Raw genomic sequence first — 19,885 nt, forward strand, 5'->3', positions numbered from 1 at the left:
TGGGAAAGCACCATTCCCCAGGTGTGGGAGTTCTCAGTGTCTGTGTGGAGTTTGCTAACAGACCTGGGATCATTTGGGGTGTGACAGGCCGGCCCTCTCTCCTAGATCCAGGTCCATTTACTAATGTCCTTGCCCGTCCGTGCCTGCAAGAAGGAAGGGATGTCTGAGCTGTCAGGAGGTGGTGGGTACAGATGGTCCCTGGCAGGGCAAGAAGGAAGTGCCAATCAAAGGAGGTCGGTCTCGTCAATTAGAACTCTGAGCAGATGGGGCTTTGGCAGCCAGAAGGGGCACTTCCCCGTTTACTAAGTGTGTGACAGTAAGCTGGTGGCCTCCAGAAGACCAGAAGGGTCACCTAGTTCATTTCCTTTCTTGAAGGAAGGGTAGTATTTAGGATAAGTCAGATGAGATTCCTCCTCATTGGACAGATAGTCAGTTTTATTGTGAGTTAGGCAATATGCTCGGCCCTGCACATGTCACATTAAACAAAATAGACCTGATCCTGACCTCACTAATTTACAGTCACACCCACTGTTTCTTGCCACTTGCATACAACTCATGGATGGGGTAGGAGGAATGTCATAAATGCAAATTCCTGTGCCCTACACTGGAACTGCTAGATTAGACTACCTGGAGGCCGAGCCCAGGAACCTACATTTTTAACAAGCTTCATAGTTCAGCCTTGCATATATTAAGTTTTGGGAACTGGTTACTTCTCCACAATGCACAGGGTAATCAGTCACCTTGAGCACATTGGTGTCTTAAAAATGACTTAAACACACAATTGGAACTGTTTTGCTAAGTCTGGCCTGTGTCTAGATTGCTAGAAAAGCCCTTTTCCCTCTTATTCTGATGGCATAGAAGGAAACAGCTGCTTAAATCAAATGAATTAACGTGTTGATTGAGCTTTTATTACCTGCCTAGCTTCATGCTGTTTGGAAAATAAATATAAAAGCTATAATCTTGGCCCCTGATGAGCGTACAGGGTTCTTGAGTTGATAAAACACACCAGTTAACCAGTTAGAAATGACGAGAAGACAGTGCAAGATTAGGAGCCAGGACATAAAGCAGATGCGTTTCCAGGGGTAGAGAAATGAGGACAGTGGCAGGTCAGCGTTGCAGCCACATCCTTTCTAGCCATCCTCAGATTCCAGCCTAATGATCAGTCGTAACCTCCAAAAGAAGTTTTTAAAAAATCCTGGGAAAATACAGGAGATCCAGGGTGTAGTGTAGGAATCTGTTTGATTAAAACTCTCCACAGGTGGTTCTGATGGGTGTATCCAGGTTTGGAAACCAGCACACTACCTTTTAACATAGTAAATAGATTAGTTATCTCTTTTTAGAGGGGGCATGAGAACAACAATTCCTTTATCCATTTTTCTATTACACCAGCTATGTTACAGTTGCACTTAAAAATCATGGTGATTCAACACAGCGGAATGTAAACCCAACCAGGACTGGGGTGGCTCTGCTCCATATTGTAGGGGACCAGGGCTTTGCTGTCTTCGTTGGTGGCTTTCCAGGCCTCCCTGGGTGTTAACATCCAGCACTCAGCCAGTCACAGAGGAATGAACACAGGCGTTTGTAATGGCGGCCAAGATCGTCCAGGCCCGGAAGTTGTGACTATCACTTTCACTGACATTTCACTGGCCAGAAGTCAGCCATGGGCCACACCTGTCTCCAAAGGAGGCTGGGAAATGTAGCCCAGCTGAGTACCCTGGATGAGGGGAATTGGCTGTGGTGGGACAGTTCAGTCTTCTCTAGCACGGCAGTCTCCAGCCCTTTTGGCAGCAGGGATTGGTTTTGTGGAAGACAATTTTTCCACAGAGGACCGAGAAGGGATGGTTTTGGAATGAAATTTTTCCACTTCAGATCATCAGGCATTAGATTCTCATCAGGAGCATGCAACCTAGATCCCCAGCATGCACAGTTCACAGTAGGGTTTGCTCCCATGAGAATCTAATGCTACTGCTGATCTGACAGGAGCTGGGGCTCAAGCTGTAATGCTAGCTTGCCCACCGCTCATCTCCTGCTGTGCAGCCTGGTTCCTGACAGGCCATGGACTGGTACCTGGGGATTGGGGACCCCTGCTCAAAAGCATGTTCCCTTCCTCTACAAGTCTTTAAGCATTTTCATTGATCTCTTCTCCTCCAGATTCTCCCAGGTTCTCAAGCAGTGAGGTTCCAAACTAGGTTTAACTCTCTAGTCTTCAGAATGTTCTTTTCTAACTATTAGAACTGCAAAGACAGCCTTAAAATGGTGTATTCTTTATACCTGTTGCCTCCACTTCACTTGGTCTTACTGTTAGGCTGAACCTTAGGAAATCACTGATATTTTTTGACCCGCAGAGGTAGCATTTTCATACAAGTGAATGCTACCCTCTCAACTTGATCGGAAGAGCACTCTCAATCTGCCTTCAGCACGCGCACTCCCGCTCTGCGGTAGGCAGAGATTTGAGAACCAAGCCAAAGAAGATGGAGGCAGAGTTTCTTTGTACTAAATCTCATCACCTGGTGTATTTGGGGTCTGCCCTATCCCACCATAGTAAAGCTCGTATCCCACCTCTTCCTGAAACCTTAATAATGACATCTTATTTCTGGTTATTTGCCAAAAGCTTTCACACACATGATCTCATTCATTGCTTTGAGGAATTCGTTTGTTTCCGCCTCTCAATTTATGAGATAATGAGTTATGTAATAATTCCCTTCTTCAATTTAACTGCCAGGAAACTTAGGCCAGCATTTGTGATTAGTCAGAATAATTTTACTGTGTTTTTGGTTGGTATATATTGTTTAAAAATATGTATTTTACTCATTAATTTTTGAAAACTCATTTTTTTCCTCAAGTTTTTTAAAGAATGTGAAATTTTAAAAATCTCAAGTTCTTCTTAAAAAATGATGTGGGATAAAACAACTAACATTAATTATGTCATCATCTTTGGAGGACGATGTTATCTTCATCTTGCATATGTAGAACCTAGGTCCATAAAACCGAATTTTCCAAGCCCGTAAGGCTCCTTGGTGGGGTAACTGGGACTGGATTTCCCATTCAGATGTAATCTGGTGCCTTCTGCTGTATCGGTGCTGCCCTCACAGACTGCTCCTTCTGTCTTCACTTTAGTCTCTTCCCTCTCGATTTCAGGTAACTCGTATTTTAAGGTGCCTGAATATTTTCTATCTTATTTATTATTGTAGATATGTGAGCACCAGCTCCTTAAAGTTACTGACTATTTCTGATCAAATTCTGGTTATTTTTGTCTCATTAAAATGAACTTTTAAGTTTTCAGGAGAGAAGAAGGCACAAATGTCCCTTAAAAAGTAATCCATTTGAGAGATGGATTAATAAAGTAATGTAATAAATTCAATATAAATTAACTTATATGCGTTTTCAAATTCCAAAAATTGCAGGCGGCGGGGGGAGATGGAATTACATGAGTGAGTTCGGCATGATTCCTAACCAAGGCCTTTTCATAAGTGGAAATCTTTTACCTGGCCCTGGGGAAATCACGGAACTCAACATTTCCTTCACTTCATTGTTTTTCTTTTCCGTTTAAGGAAAGGTAGCTTAAAGCAGTGGTTCTCAGAATATGGCCCTGAACCAGCTGCATCAAAATCACCTGGGAAGCTGTTAGAAGTGCCGATTCTACAAAAAGGACCCCCCGAACCCCCAGCCACGCCCTGCCCTGCCCAACATGGGACCCAGCAGTTTGTGTTTTAACAAGCCCACCAGGTTTTTGATGTATGCTGAAGTTTGAGACCGGTTAGCTTAAAACAACCTCTGAGAGGGGCTGGAAACCACTCTTTATTTGGATCATAACTGAGTAGTTAAAACATCCCTGAGTGAATTCAAAATGCTAATGAGGAAAATTAATATCTCTATTAAAAAAAAAAAAGAACAAAACAAACCTCAGGAGACCAGAAGTAAGTTGCCTCTTTAAGAAGCAGAGCTGCTTTGAGCTGTTGCAAGGGGGAGCTAAGAGCAGGGTAGAATTTTCCAGGGTCTTTTGACAGGAGGAAGTAGTTGGGGATGACTTATTTTTGTGGCCTGGAGAGAGCCTGTCATTATCAGACTAAGCGTTGTATCAGATCTAAATGTGTGCTTTCTTAATGTAACGTAGAGCAGGAGCTATATGGTTTTTGTTTGTTTGTTTTTTCATTTTATCATTAAGAATGAGTGCATTACAGCCTGGGCAATGTAGCAAGACCTAGTCTCTACTAAAAAAGTAAAATAATTAGCCAGGCATGGGGGCACATGCCTGTGGTCCTAGCTACTTGGGAGGCTGAGGTGGGAGGATTGTTTGAGCCCAGGAGGTGGAGACTGCAGTGAGCTAGGACTGCACTTCTGCACTCCAGCCTGGGTGACAGAAAGCACTAGTAATAGCGTTGTGAGCTAAGTCCCGCTTTCTTGGGTGTTCTCATGGTCATGCTCAGAGAATCCCCCTCTCCCCACCAGCATCCACCAGATTGCACACTGGTGTGCAGGAGAGACCAGCTTGCCCTGGCAGCCTGGGTCCAGCAGTCCCAAACCATCAGAAGGAAAACCGACATCCTACACCTCCGCGTGGTCACTGATTCCCTGCTGTGGGGGCACATTTTGGCCTGAAGTAGGCACTTGGCTGACACAATCTAGGGAAGAAAAGAGAAGAACAGGCTGGGTGCTGTGGCTCTCACCGGTAATCCCAGCACGTTAGGAGGCCACAGCAGGAGGACTGTTTGAGCCTAGGAATTAGATCACCCTGGGCAAGATGGTGGGACCTTGTGTCTACAAAAATAAAAATAAATAAAAATAATTAGCTGGCCATAATGCCACATGCCTGTAGTCCCAGCTACCCGGGAGGTTGAGGTGGGAGGGTTGCTTGAGCCCAGGAGTGTGAAGTTGTAGTGAGCCATGATCATGTCACTGTGCTACAGCCTTGGTGACAGAGACCCTGTCTCTATTCAAAAGAAGAAGAAGAAGAAAGACAGAAAGAAAAGAAAGAAGAGAGAGAAAGAGAGAAGAGAGAAGAGAAGAGGAGCACAGATTGCTCAACCCCATGGAGGCAAGGATCTCACTTCTGCTAGTGGGGCCCTCAGCCCGTCCTGCAGTTGGGGTAGCCTCATGGTTAAGATCACATGGACTCCTTGGCTCCATTCCTGTTTTGAACACTTGTTGGCTGTGTGATCTTAGATGAGCCATTGTTTCTCTCTGCCTCAACATTCTTGCTCCTAAAATGGGGATAATTATATATACCTTGCAGGGCTATTCTGAGAATTAAATGAGTTAATGCAGCAGTTCTGAGACTTTTTGGTCTCAGGACTCCTATATATTCTCAATAACTACTGAGAACCCCAGAGAGTTTTTATTTATGTGAGTTATAGCTACTAATGTTTATTATATTAGAAATCAACTTAATTCATTAAAAAACCGATTGGGGCCGGGCGCGGTGGCTCACACCTGTTATCCCAGCACTTTGGGAGGCCGAGGCTGGTGGATCGTGAGGTCAGGAGATCGAGACCATCCTGGCTAACACGGTGAAACCCCGTCTCTACTAAAAACACAAAAACAAAAATTAGCCGGGCGTGGTGGCGGGTGGACTACTCCCAAGTAGTCCCAGCTACTTGGGAGGCCGAGGCAGGAGAATGGCGTGAACCCGGGAGGCGGAGCTTGCAGTGAGCCGAGATCACGCCACTGCACTCCAGCCTGGGCGACAAAAACGAAAACAAAAACAAACTGATTGCATGTTAACATAAGCAATATTGTTTCTGAAAAATAATTTTTTTCTAAAACAGAAAAAAAAAAAAAGCAGTGAGAAGAGTGACATTGCTTTACATTTGTGTAGATCAGCGTCTGGCTTACTAGAAAACAGCTGGGTTGTCATATCCGCTCTGTCATTCAGTGTGTTGTGGTACCACGTCATGTAGGCTCTGGGAAACTGCTGTATATTTGTGAAAGCGTTACAATAAAAATGTTAGAATTATTATAAAAATAGTTTTCTCCTCACAGATACACTAAAAAGGTCTCAGGGATCCTGCTGGGGTCCCTTGGGACACACTTTGAGAAACACTGGATTAATAAGTCATGACAAGTGTTTAGTATAACACCTTGCATGCGGTCATCACTGAATAAAAAAATTATTACGAACAGCACTATTTACTAGGAAATACAGCATCACAGGTGGTTTTCTATACATGTATGGGCCAAGCTCTGGAAGGGACCCTGTGCAACACACACACACACACAACAGATGCTTTTGCTGTTGCCACCAAGCAGTTCCATGTCATCCCATCTGGCTGGGGGGAGCCCTGAAAGTGTCTGGATGTATCTGAAGCTGCTGTACTGGGATGTGTGCAATACTAATATGGGAATGACGGTGGTGGACATCTCATCACATAGTAGCCTTTCCTCCAAGGAGGCAAAGGACTCACCTCCCCATCACCCAGCAGTTATCCTCATGGGGGAGGGAGCCAGTCCAGTCCCTCGGGAAGGCAGTGCCAGGGCCAGGATGTGAACCTGCCTTTCTGACCTACAGCAGAGTCAGGCTAAAGAGGGCAGGCAGAGGCTTGCCAAGGGGCACAGCAGAGTGCTTCAGGACTCACAGTTGCTGGGGCTGAATGCGGGAAACGGCCTGTCAGTTCAACCCAGGAGATGCTAAGATGCAGGCCAGAGTCCATGACTTTGTCCTCCCATCAGGGGACTTGCAGACCATGTGACAGTCAGCTGGCACTCCCTTGACCTTTTGGTTGAGTCCAGAAACCATAATGCAAGCAGTGGGCTGAAAGCTGTGGCAAGCTGCTGTGTTGGCATGTAATTTGGAAAGCCTATTCACTTAGCCACCTATTAAACACCTGGTGTGTTTTGAGTCCCCAATCTGTTTTCTCGCTCATCTCCCACCAAGGGAAAAGCAACACTGACCAATCAGAAGGCAGGCTCAGTCTTGTAGTCTCAGTAGTACCGTCTTCCTTGTGGCCCAGACAGTGTCCCCAGCATCTGCAGTGGTGTGTGCAGCCATAGGTTGACAATGAAATGCAGGGAGCCAGGATCAGGAATCTGACCTGCACCAAGAACTGAGGGCAGAACAGACCAGCATCTGTCTGATGCTGAGGCTGGTGGTGCGGGAGGCCAGGAGGCGGCCAGGAGCCAGAGTGATGCCTTGCAGGACTTGGGTGGGGCAGGGGCTGTCTAAAATGTGGGATGAATGCTAAGAGTCAAAAAGTTAGTGACCGCAGGCAGAAGCTCAGAAACACACAGTTGATGTGAAAAGTGCTCCTTGCCCGGCTTTTTAAATGTTCTCTGAATGCCCACAGTGGGCAGAAGCTGCTATTCAGTCAACAAATAATGGTCAAGGGCTGGGCATTGTTGTAGGTGCGTCACTAGTTACATCAGTGAATAAAACAGACAACAATCCCTATCTGCAAGGAGGTTGCACTTCTGTGGGAAGAAGAAAATAAAGGAAAGGAGAACACGAAGGAAAAAATATAAATAAGATACATAATATTAGACGCAGTGGGGGGATGGAGATAGGGTGCTTCCGGGTGGGGTTCTAGCTTTCCATAGGGAGGTTAGGGAAGGTGTTATTGTGAAGATAATGTTTGAGCAGACCGGTGGGAGATGGCGAGATGAGTGCTGTGGATCTGGGGAGAGGGCATTCAAGAGAGCAGGAGGGCCAGGTGCAGAGGCCTTCAGGTAGGAGCAGGGAGGAGGTGGGCATGGCTGGAACACAGCAGGTGTCCAGAGGTGAGGTCAGTGAGGAACAGAGGGCACTTAGGGGCTTGCAGTCATTGTGATAACAGTGATGCTAACTTGGGGTGAAGTGTGAAGCTAGTGGAGGCTTTTGAGCAAAGGAGTGACTGATCTGACTGTTTTGAAAGAGAATCATTGCCAGGAGCTTCTCGGGGTTGGTAGAAGTGTGTCGGTCAGTCAGGAGACTGGATCAGTAATCCAAGAGGCAGATATTAGCAGCTTGGACCAGAGTGATAAAGGTGGAAGTGGAGAGAAGTTGCTAGATCCTTGATACATTCTAGAAGTACACCAGAAATAATCTGCTAACAGACTGGACATGAGGTATGAGAGAAGGAAGAGGGAAGATGGACTCTATATCTCTTGGCTTGAGCGAGTGGAAGGCTGGAGAGTCGCCATGATCTGAGATGGGCAGGAGCTGGTTGGGGTGGGAGAGGCTCAAGAGTTGGGGTTTGGACATGCCAAGTTTGAGATGCCCAAGTAGAGACTGTAGAGATCTAGGCTGGAGCAGGCAGAAAGACCCAGGATGTACACAGGAAAGAGGGAAACAGCAGCAGTAGCACTTGTTTAGCCAAGCCCTACTTCAGGGATCAAATGCATAAAGGAAAGGAAATCTCAGAGCCAGCCTCTAACCCTGAGCTTAATCCCAAAGAGCAGCAGAGTAGCCTGGGGTATCCACTCCTCCATCCACCCTGGTGGTACTGCAGAGCCCCTCGTGTACTCACAGGTGGCAAGAGGCAGGGCTCAAAGCTTACCTCACAGGAATGGTTCCCAGGGAGTACATGTAGGGTGAGGGCCCCACTGGAACTGGAATGTACACTCCTGTATCGTGGTGCCTCCTAAGCCTGGGGATGCCTCTGCAAGGGCTCCAGGAGAGCTCTCAAAAAGAAGCAGGCTCTGCCTTTCTCAGATCAGCCCTCTGGCTCTGTTGTTCCCTGGGGTCTGTCTTCAGATGACCACAGTAATCCAGGGAGATGAAGTTGGCAGATCAGAAGCCCTTGAGTAGACCTGCGGAATGTCTGAACTGACAAGAACGGCAGAGAGCGTCCCGTCCAACTCTCCTCTTACAGGTGGGGGAACTGAGGTCCGGGAAGATGATGGGACTTGTCCAGCTTAGAAACTTCATGACCTGGGGCAAATCACTGAACCCTTGCAATCATGCCAGGGTGACAGCATTTTCCTAAATGCTCTGGCTCAGAGATGGCTGTGTGCTCATGGTTCCTCCTGTTTCTCCCTAACCCTCTTCCCCATGGGCTTTTTACTGCCAGATCAGGGTTTGGGGAATGATTGGCAGCCCAGAGGTCAGCCAGCCCTTTTGGCAGTCCAGTCACATCTCCGCACTGGCTGATGAAGCACGGACTCCCTTGGCAGCCAGTACTTCCTCAAGAGATATTTTGCTTAAAACGGATGGTCCTCCTTTGGCTTTGCTATTCCCCATGTCCTTGGTGGGGCAGAGAGGTAGCTCCATCCCACCTTCTTCTCCATGGCCAGAGTCCACCTCCACCCCATCCCAGAGCTGTTTGCTTGCCCTATCCCACGTTGGCTCCTTTCACTCTCTGCAAACCCTTCTGTCCTTCCCATAGTCTGAGCTGCCTTTTTCTTGACTACTTCTTAAGCCTCTGGATTTCTCCTTAAATATCAGCTCTAGGACGCCTGCCCGATGAGCTGAGGTCATTCCTACCCTCAAGTGACCTGATGAATTAAGCAACAATACCAGGGATTCCAGGACAGTGAGTTTGAAGATCAGCATCTTTGCTGGCCTGGGGGAGGCCCTTGGCCTGCTGGGGGTGGATAGAGTGATGCTGACCTTCTGCACAGGCTTTGGGAGGGAGCGGTTAGTTACCGCAAATGTCTGGCTGTCTAGGTGAAGCACTCCCGAACCTCTGCCCCTCAAATGTAGTTGTGAATTACAGAGCTGGAAGCAGCCTACGGGGGCATTTGTTCCACTCCTGTTCCAGGGACAAAACTTAGGCCTGGGTCTCTAAAGCCAGAGGCGTTTGAGGCTTCATCCCAAGGCTAAAGGGGCAGATGCCCTCTCTATCTGGCCTTGTGTCTTCCTCTACTTCCACCTTACTGTAGAGTGGGGGGCTGGAACGTTGGCAAGGATCAAGGACTCCTGTACCCTATCTCATTCTCCTCCCACACCCCTGTCCCTTCATTACAGATAATCCAACCTCTTTATTCTGTGGTTGCTGAATAGCATCCCCCAGGAGACCATCTTCCCTGCAAATGCAGGGTGACGCCATGGAGTCGTTTCTCTGCCATCATCTTTTCTCTGCTGGGGATGCCAGAGCATAAACCCGTGGTACAATGGAATGTGCCTGGCAGCGAGGAGGAAGACGCCAGGGCTCCAGTGTGCTCCACCCCTTCCTCTCGGTCAGCCTGAGTGCTCCCGCTCCCTTTGGGCCTCAGTCTCCCACAGAAAGGGAGAACTGGGTGGCCCAGCAATCTCTGGAGCCCCTTCTGGCTCAGACCTCCTGCAGTTCTCTGTAGCCTCCTGGTTCCCAGTGTATTTTTAAAGGATCCTGTGTTATTTATCTCAGCATCTCTGCCCCCCTCCACTGCACACTGCTCTCCGTGCAGTAATGACATCCAGACACCCACACTGTATCTTAACAATCTGATGAGATAAATGCCTCATCCTTGGGCTCCGTGGACACAGAGTAGCAATTCTCCTATTCTGCTATCAAAGAGCTCTGAAACTCAGGATACCAAGGCAGGACGAGCAGGCATGTGGATTGCCATGTGCACATCACTGGGCAAAAACACATTCTCCTGCCCCAAAGCCCCTGTTTTTCCCCAAAGCTGCCTCACTTTTTCCCTTCCTCCACCTCCAGAACAATGCCTTTGAGCCTGCTGGCATTTGAGAACGTGCCAAATGGCATTTGAGAATGGGCGGGCGGCATCGGGGGCATGTGGCCTTGTTATTTTGCATGGAGCTCCTAGTGGGATGCACCAGCCGCTGGCCAGGTCCTGGAAATAATTAAGCTGAGCATATTGATCTGGGGGGATTGCAGGGCCTTGGGCATGCTCCAACCTCCAACACCCGCTGTCATGCTCCTTCTGCAGTGACCCTCTCGTGCTCTAGGCACACCTGTTAGATGGAACATGGGACTTTCAAGGTTGTCGCTGCCAGGGCTGGCATGATGTGCTTGCACCCCTGCTCCCTTGTAGACCGGGGAGCTGGGAAGGTGCGTTGGGTTCCAAGAGAAGCAGGAACTGATTTGGTCTTGTAGTGAAAATAGACCTGGCTCTGGTCTGGTAAGTGAGTGACCTCAGACTTAGTTTCCCTAGAAGCAGAAATAGGATAACAATAAGTCTTCCCACTTTAAGGAATATTGTAAGGATCAAGTGAGAGAATGTGAAGTTCTCAGGAACGCTGCGAGGGAGCCTACCTGTTAAACACAGAGGCCACGGGACACAGAGGAAGGAGTAAGGGCTCTGGAGCTGGGCAGGCCAAGCCTGGGTGTGAATTCCAGTGTTTCTCTTCAGGCTGTGCTGCCTGGGGAGGAAATGTACTTACCTGTTCTGAGCTTTTCTTTGCTCTTCTGTAAACCAAGGGAAAATGAAGCTACACTGACTGGTTACTCATAATGATAACAGGAGTATCTATTATTTATTAAATGTTTATTTTGAGCCAGGGCCTTCGTTCCTTTTCTTTTTAAAACCTCCCTAAAAGTAGCCGGATTTGTAATCACACATTACTTCACATGGACTTTGGATGGTTTGTGTAGTGTCTCCGTGAGAGCAGGGGTTCTGGGGGCTTTGCCCAGTGCTGTATTTCCAAAGCCCAACACATGCCTGGCCCACGGTGGGTGCTTAAGAAATGTTTATGCAGTCAAGGGAGTGCAGCTGCCTGGCAAGGAGAACCCGGGAAGTTCATTTACCCTTCTTATTATTCAGTTCCTTCACCTGAATTCTCTTAGGCTGGAGCTGAGCTTTGGGTTCATAATATATAATTATTATCCCCATTTAAAAATGAGTAAAATGAGGTCAGGAGAGGTTAAGTGCTGTGCCCTAGATCACTCAACTAGGAACTAGGGAACTAAGTCTTGTTGTGCAGTACTTGTTAGAGCCTCCTTGGAAGCTTGGAAAAAGGATGTGGGCAGGACCGGGCAGGGAGGAAACAGCTGGGCACCTACCGGATTCATGGTCTGCCCCAATGAGGATACATGGAATCCTCCCTGTCATCACGGCCCCCAGCAATGCTCATTTTACAGATGAGAAAATGAGGCTGAGAGGGAGAAAGAACCCGAAGCTCCGCTCCAGCCGGAGAGAGTTCAGGTGGAAGAACTGAATAAGAAGAAGGGCAAATGAATTTCCAGAGTTCTCTCATCCCAGAGGAGGATCCTCAGCCTTGCCAGGCAGCCGCACTCAGCCTCCCACCCTCTCTGAGCAGGGGGGTTGGAATGTGTCTGCGGAGGGCAGCGAGGAGGGAGCCTGCTGGAATTCCTTCCGTGTGGCACATCTGGGAGGGGTATTCCCCCTGGTGATACTTGGGAAATCTTGCTGGCCGGCCTCACCAGTCCTTTTTTCCACTGTTCTTTTGGTCTCGGAGCACCCGCCAAACATCTGACACTGTTCAGGATCGATTGCACGTCAAATGAAGAATGGGTATTTAAAAAACAGGTTTTTTGTGTGTGTTTTTTCCCCCTGTTGTCATCTAAGAAGCAGGTTTTTAGGTTCTTTGATTCTCTCCCAGAATAACAACCATATGGGGCCTCCACTTACACCGAGCAGCCTGTGCCTTGTGCCAGGGACCGGTTTGTTTCCATTGTCAGCAAACCTTGACTGGCTCCAAACATTTTCAATCAGGTGGTTTCTGAAAGAGGGAGAGACTGAGGGGAAAGTGATGATGTGGTCCCTCTGAAGAGGGTTTAGCTTTCAGAGGTATGGCAGGGGTGGGGCGGACAGCCAGAGAGATGTGACTTTGAGAAGCCAACTCACCGGCAGGACCCAGCGAGATCCAGGCTCGGCGGCTGGAACAAAGAACATTTTGAACCACACGGGGCTCTGGCATGTTTGTTGATCGACTTATCCAAGGACTGGGCCCGCTGCTTTTGTTCCAGAAGATTTCATGGATTAACTCCCTGGGCTTTGGAAAATTGTTTCTTTTTTAAGAAAGGGAAGTTTTGAAAAGCAAATGCTCCTGGGCAGTCTGGGGGTGTGGGGAGTGTTGGCTGGAGTGGGAGGTCACATTCGCCCCATGGTGGGATGGCCAAGGGCTCCCAGCGAGGGAACAGTTGGACCTGTGGTGTCCTGGGTGGAGGGTGCCTCTGAGGGCCCCTAATGGACAGAGGAGTGTGGACACCTGAGCCTGGGAGCATCGTGGGCATTTAGACCAAACCACGGGAAGGACTCCCCAATGCTGAAGGTTGCTAGGCACTGGGGGAGGTTCCCAGGGAGACTGTGGCTAGAAACACCATCTGCCAAAGATGATTTAGTACCGGAAGAGACAAGGGATAGAACGAGATGGTCCTTTCTGTCCCAGTTAATCTTGGTGCTGTTCATTCGGGGCTGAGCATCCCCTCCCTGAAGTGGAAGAGAAGACAGACTTGGCCTTGGGCGGACTCTGAGCATCTTGTAAAAGGGAGTCCTGCCTCCTTGGCTTTGTCCCCACCCCCTGACCAGGGTCGGATGTCTTGGGACCTTGCCGGCTCTCTGCCCACTGTCCTGCCCTGTCAGCAGGTACCAGCAAGCCTGTGTGCCATGTGGGGTACAGGGAGTCACGGGCATATGATTAAATACTCATGCTTTGTCAAAACACTGACAGTTAACAAAATGCCTCCGCCTCTACTCAGGGAAGGGTGAGCAATGAGGAAAATGACTTCAATATGCAAAAGACATTCCAAGGAGTTCAGGAGGGAATGCTAATTCTAGAGCCAGGAGGGAGTAATGGGAATTAGTTCTTGATTTATAGACTGACTGAAAGAAATCAGCTAGGTTAAACGTGCCTAAATTCTGCTATCTGAGTATGTGCTTAAGGAGATGGGCTCAATGAACTTTGAAAGGCTGTCTCTTCTCTAGTGATGGGAGTGACAGTGAAGTTCCTGATGAAGGAAGGTTTAGGGTGGAAGAATTCTGAGCCCCTGGGTTCTGGATTCAAAATCACACACAGCCCTCTAGACAACACAGAGGTACAGTCTTTGTGGGTAATTTGAAAAACGAGAATGGTGATTGTCTATTTAGGACAGGTTTGCGTACAGCCACTCAGGGAAGCCAGGAACCAGCTTCTAACTGTGGAAGCTTTGTGTTTTCTGTATAAACTGTCCTTGACTGTGGACAAAGAATGGGTGGGTACCCAGTGTTCAGTTGGCATCACAATAGGGAACAGAATTCTACACAGATGGTTCAACGGAACAGAGTTTTCTGAGGGGCATATTCACAGAGGGGTAAGGAGACCAGCAACGGATATCGAGGCACTCAGGGCTAAACGTAGAGGGAAGCTGTTACCGCCTTAAGGCCTGAGGAGGAAGGGGAGAAAATACTGTTTGGGGGGCCTGGTGGCAGCTGGAGCAGGGAGGAGGACCATGAGGGTGAAACCATAGTCATGGAAGGATGTTGTCACTGCCAGGACCAAGGCACCAAGGTAGGGGGACATGGCAAGAAAATACTCTGCCTTCCCTGCCTCCCGTCTCCAGTTTCCTATTGACACTGCTCATTGGCGAAACCAATCTGAAGCTGGAGAACCAGGGAGCCGGGCACCTCGAGCAGTCCCCAGGCGCCAGGCTTCCAGGGCACGGGTCAGGGAACAGAGGGTGGAAGGAGTCTAGGGGAGCCAGCAGGGAGCCAGAGCTCATTTGTAATATTTGCCTTGTTTAGCCAACTCGAGAAGGCTCGTCCTGAGAAGGCGAGCTTCAAAAGCTCTTACCGACTCTCAAATTATTCCGTCGTCAAGACTAGTGTGTTTACCTTGCAAGCTACCTTGAGCCAGCTGTAATGAAATTCTGAAATGTCTCCCATATATCTTCCTTCTCTGTGAAATGTCAGCTTTTTGAGGGCAGGGCCTGATTCTTTTATGAACAGTTGTCTTGATCACTTCAACGCCTCCGCACGTGGAGTGCCTTACACTTTCCAGAGTGCCGTACTCAGTGACCCCTCAAGTCAATGTTTTGAGGCTTTTGAATCGGTCAAGGTGATCATCTTGCTGAGTGGCCTGAGTTCTCCAGCGAGAGAAAACGAGTAGTCTCCTTGAGTGAGGGCCACAGCACACCAGACATGATGGTGGACCCCTTTATGGTGAGAGCCCACAGCCATGCCACCAGCCAGACAGGAACCCAGGAGGCCAGGATGGAGGAAGCAGGCGTGGAAAGTCATTGGATTCCCTTTCCGGGTTAAGCTTGGCCATGCAGTGTCTTAAGTAGGGCTCGTGGTCCTAAATGTCACCTCCATCCTGATGCCACAGTGTCGATGTTACCACTATTCCATTTCTACTTTTGGGTGAAGACTTACTCCCCCTGAGGGGAGAGCACACAAAATCATTAGCAAGTGCTGGCACAGACGGCTATTCCCCGCCCTGGCCAGGCTGGAGGGGCTGGGTGGTGGTGGGGGGTGTGGGTGAAGTGAGCGTGAAAGGAGAGGTGAAGGGTGTCTAGACACTCCCTTTGCCGAGGGCTGGTGGCCTGTGGCTTGCTCTCTAGGACAACGCGGATCTGTTTGGGGTAATGGCAGGCACTGTTCTTTCTCATCCAGCTGTCTCCTCCTCTTCTGAGTCCCACAGGGTCCTGGGGCCAGTAGGCTCTGTCACCCCCAGCCTGTATTGGGTAGCCACCTGTCACTGCTCAGGCCGGGTTGGAAGGGCCTGTGAGGGGCGGGGTGTGGGATCCAGTTCATGGCTTCCAGGGCCAATTTGGGTGAAATGCAGATGCTCCTCCACTCCTGTGTTCCTACTTCCCAGTTTCATTCTAAATGGAAAATATTTCTGTAGGTTTAAGTCCAAGGTGCAGTCCCAGAGCGGGTATTTGCCCTTTTGACATAAAACAAAGTGGAGGCTGCCCTGAGCCTTGGGAAAAATACTCAGAGAGAATCTTCCCCATGAGGCAGCGTAGCTTGATGAATTAGGTATTCTGAGTACCTGTAAAGCCTGTTCGTTCTTTCCATTCCAGCCCGACTGCCTGAGTTCAAGTCCTGGTGTTGCCACTTACTAGCTGGGTATAAGTTATTTAACATTTTAGTTCCTCGATACCCTATTCTATAAGCTGGGGATGAAAATAGTGTCTATGGTAGGGAATTGGTATGAAGATTAAACAATTTAAATTGTGTCAAGGCCAGGCATGGTGGCTCACTCCTATAAAGCCAGCACTTAGGGAGGCCGAGGCAGGAGGATTGCTTGAGCCCAGGAGTTCGACACCAGTCTGGGAAACATAGTGAACCCCATCTCTACAAAAAAAAAAAAAAAAAAAAAATTAGCAGAGCATGGTGGTGCATGCCTGTAGTCCCAGCTACTTGAGAGGCTAAGGCAGGAGGATTGCCTGGGCCCAGGAGTTTGAGGCTGCAGTGAGCTATGATCACATCACTGCACTCCAGCCTGGGTGAGAGAGTGAGACTGTGTCTAAAAACATTTTGTTAAAGTGTGTCAAGTGCAGAAAACAGTGCTTAATGCATGCCATGTGCCATGCAAATGTTTGCTCTTATTTATTTCAAGAAGCATATACTCTTCTGGGCAGAGCATCCTCCTGGGACTCTGGAGAGCTAGAACATCTGCAAGGCCACCGACGGAACCAGTATCTCCCAGTGTCCCCCAAGCATCTCTTCCATCGAGCTATTGCCTTGCTCACAAACCCTCAGTGAGTTGCTTGTCTGGAGATACAGGCCAAATCAAGCCTGTCTACAATCTGCTGTCTGGCTGTGTCCATTCCTGGCCACAAATCCTCTGCTTCACCAGGAAAACCTGTTTATGGGCCCCATTCTCCTACTTGTTTTCACCTCTGCCTTACCCTGCCTGAAACGCTCTCCTGCCTCACGTTTCCCTCCAAAGCCTATCCATTCTTCGATGCCAGCTCCAGTTCTGCCCTGAAGGCTTGCCCATGCCTGTGGATCACCGTCCTCCGCCTCCTGCCTCCTCCTGCTTCCCCGGCTGGTGTCTGTCTGGTATCATCAGTCATCTCCTCCCAAGCAGCCTATTACTTTCTCTACTGACAGTGCCTTGAGCCGGAAGCCAGACAGCAGATATTCCAAAACTGAAAACCTACAGATTTGCCTGTGTATTTGCCGTATTTCTTAAGAACATAAGAGAGGCTGAACTTCCTAGAAGTTATTCCTAGGGCCAGCATCATGGGAGTTTGCAGGTTGGCTGTGTAGAGCCGTCACTCCAAGTCAGTTGATTTGCTTTCTTGTTCCTCTCACCACATCAGTATCATAACGTGGAGCTTCCTCTGTGTTGTGCTGTGAGGTGACAGTAAAAGGGCTGTCGCCACTGCCTGGGACTTGATCTTTCCCTGAAACAGGGACAATTTCTATGACTAGTGCTACATCACATTTATCCGTTCTATTGGACACACGTTCATAGGCCCAGGATCAGAATAAAGTAAGTCCACAGCTAGAAGAAATCAGTTTATAGGCAAACAAGACTCTGATGTTGGCCCTTAAAAAGAAACTGCTTGTATTACATATTACGGTTTAATTCTGTCCCCATTAGGTGGTCCCAGTGATATCTTTGCTTCCTGACCACAGTCTAGTTTTTAAAGGTTATTTGCACAGGTGACTTTTTTTATCCTTTCCAATCTAAATACAGTTGTCCCTTGGTATCCACAGGTGATTGGTTCCAGGACTCCCCAACCCCTTGGATACCAAAATCCTTGGGTGCTCAAGGCCCTTACATAAAATGCATAGTGTTTTCATATAACCTTTGCACATCCTCTTGTGTACCTTAAATCATCTCCAGGTTACTTATACTACCTAATACGGTGTAAGTGCTATAAAAATAGTTCTTATGATGTATTGTTTTCATTGACTTGTATGATTTTATTGTCATATTATTTTTATTAATTTTTTTTTTCAAATATTTTCTATCTGTGGTTGGTTGAATCACCAAGAGTGCAAAGGGCCAACTGTATCAACAGCTCAGAGTGGAGAGCCCAGGGCCCAGGCACGGATCATCAGGGGAAGAATAAGCCTGGTGGAGAAGAAACGGGACCCCCAGAACTGGTTCTTTCTGTGGGCTGGGAGCTCCTCCAGGATGCTGGGTTAGGACCAGCAGGGCGGCCAGCACCATGGAGACATGCTGCTGCTTTTGGAGATGGGGAGAGGGATATGACCTTTTCTGGGAATCAAATCAGAGTGAAACCAGAAAAAGAAGCTAGACTTCTTGGGGTAACTTGGCAAACAAAGCTCAGACAGATGGAGGGGTGTTCAAGGAACTTTGCACGATTTCCTGTGGGCTAAGAGAAGACATTTGTAAATCTGAAAGGGCAACATAGGGAGAGCTCCTGCAGGGAAGGGAGAGGGTCACCCCCGCTCTCCCTGACCCCGGGCTTGGTTAGGGGACAGAGAATGGGACGGGGTCAAGGAGGCTGTCTGTTTCCCTCAGTGCAAATGCCTGGACAGCACGTGTGAGCAGGCTGTGTGCCTGACCAACGAGCCCCTGATGGGCGACTGTTGACTGACGGTCCATGCAAGGGGTATGGGCTGTGCTTGGCAGTCCCCAGCAGGCAGGGCTTGTTCACCCGCGTCCTGTCCAGGAGCTATCCTGGCCTTAGTGTTGAAAGACGGCCCTGAGTTGAAGGAGTGGCGGAAGGTCCCACTTGGGTGCTTGATGATGATCTAGAGCCTTGTGCCCTTCTCTTCATGGCCTCCTCCTTTATGGCAGCAAGCCATCGTCCTATGGGGCCCGTTTCTGAGCTGGACGCCCAGCAGTTACCTCAGAAAGTGTTGTGGGGCCCAGGTGTCCTCTCAGAGGATATGCGCACGCCTGAGTCGTTCTCACTGCGTGTGTTCATTTCACTCACTGCATGCTTTGTTCGTTCAGCTCCAAGTACCTGCTGCTGTTTCTGAGCTAGGAGGGCTTCCTTCAGGTAATAGGGGAAGCATGATCTGGAAAAGGGAACGTTTCTTTTTGCCCCATGGAAAGACATCCTGAGACACTTCATCAACCAGGAAGGCTCCTAAGCAGCCACTGGGTTGCAGTGAAAGTGTTCAGCTGCTGGTGACTGCTGTGGTGAGACTTGTGAGAGAGAACAGTGGTGGTGAGCATAGCAGCCCCTCAGAAAGCAAACCAGGGAGTGGGTGCCTGACATGCATGATTCCTAATTCACATGGTCCCTGCATAAGCTAGGCATTCCTGTATCCTGTTTTCACATGAGGAAACTGAGGCCCCTGGAACTCACGTCTTTTGCCCAAGGCCATCTAACTAGGAGGCTGTAATTAGTGAAGCCGGGATTCATACCTAGGGCTGTCTGATTCCAAAGCTGGGCTCTTTCCACGGTATGGCCTGAGGGTGCAGTCTAGAGCAGGAACTGATGGGGTTTGAAAGAACATGAGATGGTGGAGTGCCAGGCTGGCTGGTGTGGGGCCCCGGCTGGGATGAGACAGTGTCTTCAAGTGTCAGGGATGGACACATGTCCCTGTCAGTAGATGTTGGTCCCTGGCAGCCAGGCATGGTGGCAGCACTCCCAGCCTGGCCTGCCCTGCACAAGCCTTCAGGCACACGGGCTTCTTGACAGAGTGACAGCTGGGGTTCCATGCCTGCCCCAGTGGCAGGAGAGATGCAGGTGAAACAAGGGGGAAAGGACTGTAATTACCTCTTAACAGGTTCCACATTTCTCTGCTGTCAGAATGGTTTTGTTTTCTGATTTATTTTGATCTGCTGGAAAATTAGTTGCGGCAGTGTGTTTGGCGTGTTATCATTGTCCTGCTAGCTAGCAGTCATCATCAGCAATGTTAGCCCGGCAAACGTGATCTTTCTTTCCTTTGCCCAATTCATGTCAGGCTCTGTGCGGCAACGGCGAGGGAGAGGCATGACTGTGTGTCTCTGCCTGTCTGTGGACCCCGACTCCTCACCACCACCCGACAGGGGACAGTCCTGCTGGCTGTGTCTTCCCGGAAGGCTCATGCCCCCACAGATTGTCTGGCGAGCCTGCCAGCTGTACTGCATCGCTCTGTGCATGTGACCTAGCTCTCTCCCAGCCCCCTGCTCCATCCCACATGCAGCCTCTGTCCACTGTCCCCCAGCTCG

At 49.0% G+C, this 19,885-nt stretch overlaps 1 protein-coding gene and 1 long non-coding RNA gene across 47 annotated transcripts in view; both read left to right on the forward strand.

Moving 5' to 3' along the window:
* CACNA1C (calcium voltage-gated channel subunit alpha1 C) overlaps positions 1-19,885 on the forward strand; it is a 729,498-nt gene that overhangs the window by 281,949 nt on the left and 427,664 nt on the right. The gene's annotated exons all lie outside the window — the stretch shown is intronic.
* LOC108581255 overlaps positions 5,633-19,885 on the forward strand; it is a 28,182-nt gene continuing 13,929 nt past the window's right edge. Inside the window, exon 1 of the long non-coding RNA XR_001893194.3 lies at positions 5,633-14,302. This is a non-coding gene — a long non-coding RNA (uncharacterized LOC108581255). The remainder of the gene's footprint in view (positions 14,303-19,885) is intronic.

This window comes from Papio anubis, chromosome 9 (genome assembly GCF_008728515.1).
Source record: "Papio anubis isolate 15944 chromosome 9, Panubis1.0, whole genome shotgun sequence".
Taxonomy (NCBI): Eukaryota; Metazoa; Chordata; class Mammalia; order Primates; family Cercopithecidae; genus Papio; species Papio anubis.